Raw genomic sequence first — 7,665 nt, 5'->3', positions numbered from 1 at the left:
AGATGTCCCCCATTTCCCTCCTTTTGCCCACCTCTACCCAGCCCTTGGCCCCTCCTTTCCTTTGGCCATCACCACACTGTTGTCTGTCTGTGTGTCAGGCATATATGTTCTTTGCAAATGATAATTTTTTAAGGCACTGAATTTTGGGAGTCGTTTGTTAACACAGCACTTCTGTGGCAATTGCTAAGCACACAAGTAGCCTAGTGAGAAGCTGGCTCAGCAGATTTGAGTTATCGCCACAGGGAAAAAAAAAAAAAGCTATTAGAATCTGAGCTCCAGAAGCTTCGCTTTGCTAACGGGTCATTTCCCCAACCAGGAGGTTCTCACTGTCACATAATTGCCTAGATACTCCCATTTCCCATTCTATGTAAGTAGTTAAACATCACAGGAGTCTGGTCCATCACCTGGAAGCTCCCCGCTTTGGGGGCAGTATACCTAGTCTACTTATCCCAGGCTTGAGCATGTGTCTGTAGGGTAATGCCTTGCAGGATCTCCACTATGTTTTCCCCACTAAATCTTATTTTGCATTTACTCTCTGCAGCATTAGGGGTGCGTGTGTGCCTCTGTCCCCTTTGTGCACTCAGAGGACAGGCAGAATCATTTTGTACGCTACTATCAAAAGCCAGAAATCACAATCACCCTGTTAAAAACCCATCACTGAAACTTAACAAGTCTTATGATCCTGCGTGCGTTTTCAAATATTTTCATATTGTTATCGCTGATATATAGAAATGCTTTTTTTTTTTTTTTTTTATATGTTGATATTGGAGCCAATAACCTTGCTGCGCTCTCCTTAGTTTTCAGTGTTTGCTCATATAGGCTCTTGAATTTTCTATGGTGACGATCGTATTATGTGTATACAATGAGTTTTTCCTCTTTCTAGCTCTTACATCTCATTGCCTTTTTATGTCTTTTTGCATTGGTTAGACCCTCCAGCATGATGCTAAATAGTAACTGTGGTAGTAGTGAATGAACATCCTTGCCATGTTTTAAAGAAAATGCTTTTTAAATTCTAATATTAAGGGTAATGTTTGCTATAGCTTTTAGTAGATTAAGGAACTGCGCTTTTATTCCTAGTTTGTTAAAATATATATTTTAACCATTAAACAGTGACTTTTTATTGAAAACTTTCTCTGCATCGCTTAGAATCATATTTCTTTTTTTTTTTTTCCCCTTTCAGGAGCATCAAATTTATTACAAAATTTAGGAGAACCAAATACTTTAATAAGCACCCCCACAAATATGGGAGAAAGGGGCCCCAGGAAAAACAGTAGTTTCTGAAGTTTCATTGGGGGGGGGAGCAAAGGGGTGCACCCACAGCGAGGATGCCCTCTCCTCTTGACCTCCAGTGGGCTCCAGGCCGTCCTCCAAGCTCAGCAAGTATTTTGGATAAGAGGTTTCTAAAGGCCACGGAGCTGCAGGGCCCTCTTCTGATGTGAATCCATGCAGGGAATGCCACGGCGGTCTGCGCACCCCGTCGCCTGCCGGACCAAGTCCTCTCGGCGGCAGACAGAATGTATTTCTGGAGCCGCTCTCACTTGCAGCTGTTTGCGTCCAGCCTCTGCGTCCCTGCAGCTCAGCACCTTCAAGTTCAGCATTTAAAATGCAGGAAGTGCAGCTTGACCTCCCCAGAGTCTTTTATCGTGGCCCTGCCTTGGCTGTCCATGATTTAAAAAATGAAATTGGCTTGACTCTTGTCCTTTTGAGATGCTGCTTCTTGGTAGATGGCCTACCGAACATGAGCCTTAATAGGAAACTAAAGACCCTCATAGCCGTCCCCTGCTGGTCCTGGCTGTGGCCAGAGGGAGAGGCTGGGGTCCCACCCTCAGGCTTCCCAGCATGAAGAAAATGTTCCATACTGGTTCCTTCTGGGGCTCCACCGCTGCTGCTGCTGCTGCTGTGGGCGGAGGGGGAGCCCCCAGGGCCACACTGGAGGGCTGGGCTGGGGGTCCTCATCCTCCATTCCAAGCTGGGTGGGGCAGTGGTGGTCCATGACTCAAGGTGGGCTGGGGGACTGGCTGGCTCTTTGGTCTTTTGCCCTGATGGCTGAGTCTCACGGGCTGGGTCAGGAAAAGGGCAGGGCCGTACCCTGGTGGTGCAGCCCTGCACCTCGGTGTCCCTGGTACTCAGGATCAAAGGGCCCATCACTCTACTGTTACTGACTCCTAGGTCTCATCCAGCTCAGGTTCTTCAATATCTCTGTTACCTGGGGGTGGCTCGCTGCAAGGCCTGAGTTCCTCCTCCTGGCCCAAGCTGAGCCACGGGTCCTTCAGTATATCTTCCAGGGCTCTTTTGCTGGGTTTGAGGGTCATTACTTTTTTCAAAGTTTTTGACATTTGCTCCAGTTGCTGAGCTGCCGCCACCTAGGACTCAGCAACCTTCCCCATGAACCACCCACCTCGCCTCCTGACCCTCCTCCCCGCTGCCTGGTTTCTCCTGCCGCAACCAAGGAAAAGGAATCATCTAACATGTCTGCTTTCCAGAACGTCCACTCTTTCAACCCCTTTGCTGATGCAAGTAAGGGTGATGATTTGTTTCCTATTGGCACTGAGAATTATATCCACATAAGAATTCAACAGAAAAATAGCAGGAATACCCTTACTACTGTCCAAGGGATCAGGATCGCTGATGATTATGATAAAAAGGAAGGAGTGAAGGCACCTAAGAAGAATTTGCCCGCGATGGTACTGTAGAATACAGAGAAGTAATTCAGCTACAGGTGACCAGCGCAAGAACATAGGCCAGTTCCTCGCAGGGATTGGACTGGCTAAGGATGACCAGCTGAAGGTTCATGGGTTTTAAGTGCTTTTGGCTCACCGAAGCTTAAGTGAAGATTTCCTTGCAATGAGTAGAATTCCCCTCCTTCTGTCCCTTGTCACAAGTTTAAAAACTTCACAGCTTATATAATGTAACCACTTGGGATCTGCTTTTAACTTGGACTAGCGTAACTCCTTCACGTAATAAACTGAAAAGAGCCAAAAAACAAAACAAAAGTTGACAGTCTATAGATATGGCATATGGGACATGGAAGTGCCCGCTCAGTATCTGCTGCTTCAGTTCCCACAGACTGCAGGGTCCCTGTAACCAAACCGTACAGAACTATCCCCAGGCTCTAATATCAGCCCCAGGGGCGTCATAGGTTCGGTGCAGGAATAACTCTGGGACAGCACAGAACACGCTCAGCTTATGGCCTATAAATTCACAACTGAGGCCAGCTGCCAGAACATGGCATGGGCCTCCTTCTCAGTCATTCAGCTGTGGACCTCCAGATCATCAAGCAAGTCCCCTCTGCTCACATGCTCCACAGAGAGAAATACTGTTTCCCTGGTGGCAGTCACCTCGAATAACTTCATAATACTTGGGTGATTCAAATGCTTTGTATAGTGGGTTTCTTGGAAAAGGCTAGAGGAGCCCAGCTGATGAATGGTTGACAGCCACCTCCGTCCTGGTCATATTGTGCCAGACCAACCTCACTTTGGCAAAGGTTCCTTGGCCAATAGTGTTCAGGAGTTTGTAAGGCCAATATGGCACTCATGGTCAGCAAAGATAGCTGCAAGGCCATTTGACATGGTGACTTGCTAACTATGCTAACTATACCAATACTAACTGTACTAATTATGCTAATAAACAATACTAACTATACTAACTATATTGATGCTAACTATACTAACTATTCTGGTACTAACTATACTAACTTTAAAAATTCTGAGGGGCACTTGAGATCTTGCTCCTTGGCATATGTTGTCAGTTTGGCTCAAATAAACTCTTATAAAAGTTTTCTTTTGTTTTGTTTTGTTTTAATCTGAAGAGGTCCCTGGCTGGTGTGGCTCAGTGGATTGAGCACTAGCCTGTGAACTGAAAGGTCACCAGTTCAATTCCCAGTCAGGGTACATGCCTGGGTTGTGGGCCAGGTCCCCAGTTGGGGGTGTTTGAGAAGCAGCCCAATCTCTTGCACATTGATGTTTCTCTCCCTCTCTTTCTCTCACCCTTCCCCTCTTTGTAAAAGTAAATAAATAAAATCTTTTAAAAAAAATATGAAGAGGTCTGGCTGGGTAGCTCAGTTGGTTAGAGTGTCGTCCCAATGCTCCAAGGTTTCAGGTTCGGTTCCTGGTCAGGGAACATAAGGAGCAACCAATGAATGCGTAAGTAAGTGAAACAACATCTCTCTCTCTCTCTCTCCCCCCTCTTTCCCTTCTTCCCTCTGTAAGTGCAATGAAAAAAAATGTCCTCAGGTGAGGATAAAAAAGTTAAAATCAATCAATAAATTTTGTTTAATTTAAAGAAAGAATGATTAAATACAAATATAAAAAATTAAAAAATGAGAAGAGAACAAAACACTGAAAAAAAAAAACAAGAACATAAGAAAAAGGGAAATAAAGAAAAATGAACAAAGAGAAAAAAAAGAGTAAATAAATGAGAAAAATAGAAAAGTTAACTAGGCCAAGACCTACAGGTCACCACAAATCAGCTTCCTGGGCTCTAAAGGATAAAAACCCAGCCAGAGCTTTATATAGTAGTTGTTTGTAATTCCATCAAAATGATGCCTTATGAAGTCAGAGCAAGAAATGAACTAATCACAACTGGGGATAAACCACAGTGGTTTTCTCACTTTTTGGTCTTAAGACCTTTTTACTCTAAAAGAATAAAATAAAAGGGTTAACCACCAAAAAGCTTTTTGTTTATGTGGAATATTAAAAATTGATATTTATAGTGTATCTAATTCTTGTTTACTGTCTGTCTTTCCCATGAAGGAGGAGCATGACTTTAGTGTTCCCTGTATCTAGCACAGTGAGTGGCAAACAAAGTAAGTGTTGAATAAATATTTGTTGACTGGAGTAATAGAAGAGTTTGGGGGAATGAAAAAAGATATGGGCAACTACTTATTTAATCAAAGTGATTCATAAAAAATTCTTAAAGCTCATGCGTGTTTTCTATTTTAATCTGTTGATGTGGTCGTTATGGTACATTTATCTCCATAAGTAAAGAAGTTGAAAAAGAAGGGTTGAATAAGAGAGGCATTATCTATTTCTTGAATGACGGCCAAAATTGGCCTGCAAAAATATTGACTTGGTGTCTTTCAGGAGGAAATCTGACTACTTATTCAATTTTTCATGAGTATGTCCCTGAGTAATTGTTTCAATTGTGGAGCATGTCACACGAAAGAAAATACAAAATGTATCTGCATCTTTAAAAATGATAGTAACATGAACACTTGTGTGTCTACAAGATACAGAAATAGACCTGCACCAGTTCCTTAGAAGTTCCCTGTGTAACCTTCCAAGATCATGTCCTCTTTTCTCCCCATAGAGATAAACATGTCCTGTATTTTGTCTAAAACATTTCCTCGTTTTTGTTTGTAATTTTAATCTATGTATCTCTGGGCAACATTATTTAGCTTTGCCTACTTTTGAACTTCATGTAAAATATATCTTACTGTTATATATTCATCTGTGACTATTTTCCTTTGTCCAATATTTTTTTCTTCTAATATTTTGTTATTAAAATTCATTCTTTGAAACTGAAGCCCTGTCTGGTGTGGCTCAGTGGATTGAGCACCAGCCTGCAAACCAAAGGGTCGCCAGTTTGATTCTTAACCAGGGTTCATGCCTGGGTTGTGGGCATGTCCCCAGTTGCGGGCATGTGAGAGGCAACCACACAGTGATGTTTCTCTCCTTCTTTTTCTCCCTCCCTTCCACTCTCTCTAAAAATAAATAAAATCTTTAAAAAAAAAAAAAAAGAAATTGAAACGCATAGCTGTACTTCAATCTTTTTTTTTTCTGTATAGTATCACACTGTATCAAATTATTCAATTTATCCAATCTATTATTGACTGACATTTGGGTTGTAAATGCTATTACTACTAATGCTGCCATTAAGTTTCCTGGCATACCTGTGTAAGACACACACACACACACACACACACACACGCATCCACACCCCCGAAACCCAGGAGTGAAATGCTTTGGTTGTAGGGTATATTGATGGGCTGTTTTGCATTTCCTTTTATATGAATGATTTTTTTTTTTTAATCAAACTGATAGGGGAACTCAAGACTTAAAGATTTTAGCCTTAGTTGATAGGTTTAAGTGATTAATGCATATGGAAAGCTGTTATTCCAGGAACTGGACTGCATGACCTACTTGACCCAGGAGGCCAACAAGCAATTCAGCCTTTGTGCCCCAGGGCAGCTGCAAACCTTGGAGCTGGTATCTGAGTTGTTCATCTACAGATAAAGAAGTACTAGGAAAATCCCTGTGTACTGTAATTCTTATCTGATTAACCTTTCCCCCAAACCTCTTACCTACCCTTTCTTCTCCTTATAAAAATGGCCACTTGACATAAGATGTTAAGATGGTTTTTGAGGGTACATAACCCAACATCTTCTAAAGAGCCCATAAAGATTCAATTCTTGTCTCTACTTATAAGTTACTTATAGGCAGCCCAAATCCCGACTTTTCCAGTTTCAAAACCAGCAAACTACAGCCTTAGAGCCAGCTGCCTATCAGGTAAATAGAGTTTTATTGGAAACAGGGCCAAGATTAGGGGAGGGAAGCGAGCAAGGCTTCAGAAAACAGGGTCCCATCTTGTCTTTATTTTACATTTTAACATTTTGTTGTTTGCATTAATTTTGATTTTTTTAAATGTTGTATCAAAATATCATTTACCTCCATACGGCATCTTTTTGTGCTTGCTTGAATTCTGTGCCCAAGGCGAATGCCTTCCTCACACCCCTCAGTACCAGCTTTGTTCCTGTCCCAGTCCTGCCCCTGTCTAGGCCATTTATTATCTCCAGGCTACCCAATAGCTTCCTCACAGGTCTCTTCACCCATCTTTGATCTCTTCTCCACATGGCAGCAACCTGACCTTTGGAAAAGATAAATTGATTTATGTCACTCTTCTGCTTCAAATCCATTCAATCATCTTTTAACCTATTTAGAATGAAATCCAAATTCCATGTAAAAACCCTGCATAATCTGATTTTTACCTTCTTCCCTAACCTCCTCTCCTACCCTATACTCTGTCTTTGCCCCAGTTTCACTGGCTAATTTTCCATTCCCGGAATATGCTAAACTCACTCCTGTGTCAGGGTGCTGGCATGAACCATTCTTTAAATTGTTTATCCCTTCTAATCCTTTAAATTTCAGATTAAATTATCTCTTTAGAGAAGCTTTCCAATCTCAAGTAAATCCCTTCCTGATATTTCTATTGCTCTGTTCCTTTTCTATCCTATTCCTCTGACAAGCAGAGTGTTACTTGCTTCTTATTTTGTTTACCTGTTTTCCATCTTCCCTTTTATACCCTAAGATCTTTGAGGGAGCTTAGTGCTTTGCTCACTACCATACACACAATATTTAGCACTCAAATATTCACTAAGTAATTAAAACTAAACATAATAATGGTAAAGGTCAAAGTAAATGGGTTTTTAGGGACAAAAGCTCCATAACCAAGATCATAAAACTGATCATTTCCTGTGGCCCAGCAGGTCTACATTTGAGACTATATCTCAAGAATAACTTGAAAATTTTATTTATTAAAAGTACTGATATATGTATATAATTTATGAAGGTTGAAAAAATGGGAAACAACCCCTAAATTTGGTTGCCCATTAACCTTCTCCTGGTTTCATTCTCCTTCTCTAGCCTTAATAAGCCCAACTACATATTA

General features: G+C 41.6%; 1 pseudogene; it reads left to right on the top strand.

The window, feature by feature from the left end:
• Window positions 1-2,468: 2,468 nt before the first annotated feature.
• LOC150002177 (eukaryotic translation initiation factor 1 pseudogene) lies at window positions 2,469-2,802 on the top strand (annotated as a pseudogene).
• The last annotated feature ends 4,863 nt before the right edge of the window (window positions 2,803-7,665 follow it).

Source organism: Furipterus horrens, unplaced genomic scaffold, assembly GCF_987537825.1.
Source record: "Furipterus horrens unplaced genomic scaffold, mFurHor1.1.pri manual_scaffold_9, whole genome shotgun sequence".
Taxonomy (NCBI): Eukaryota; Metazoa; Chordata; class Mammalia; order Chiroptera; family Furipteridae; genus Furipterus; species Furipterus horrens.
This window is presented reverse-complemented; position numbering and strand designations above follow the sequence as displayed.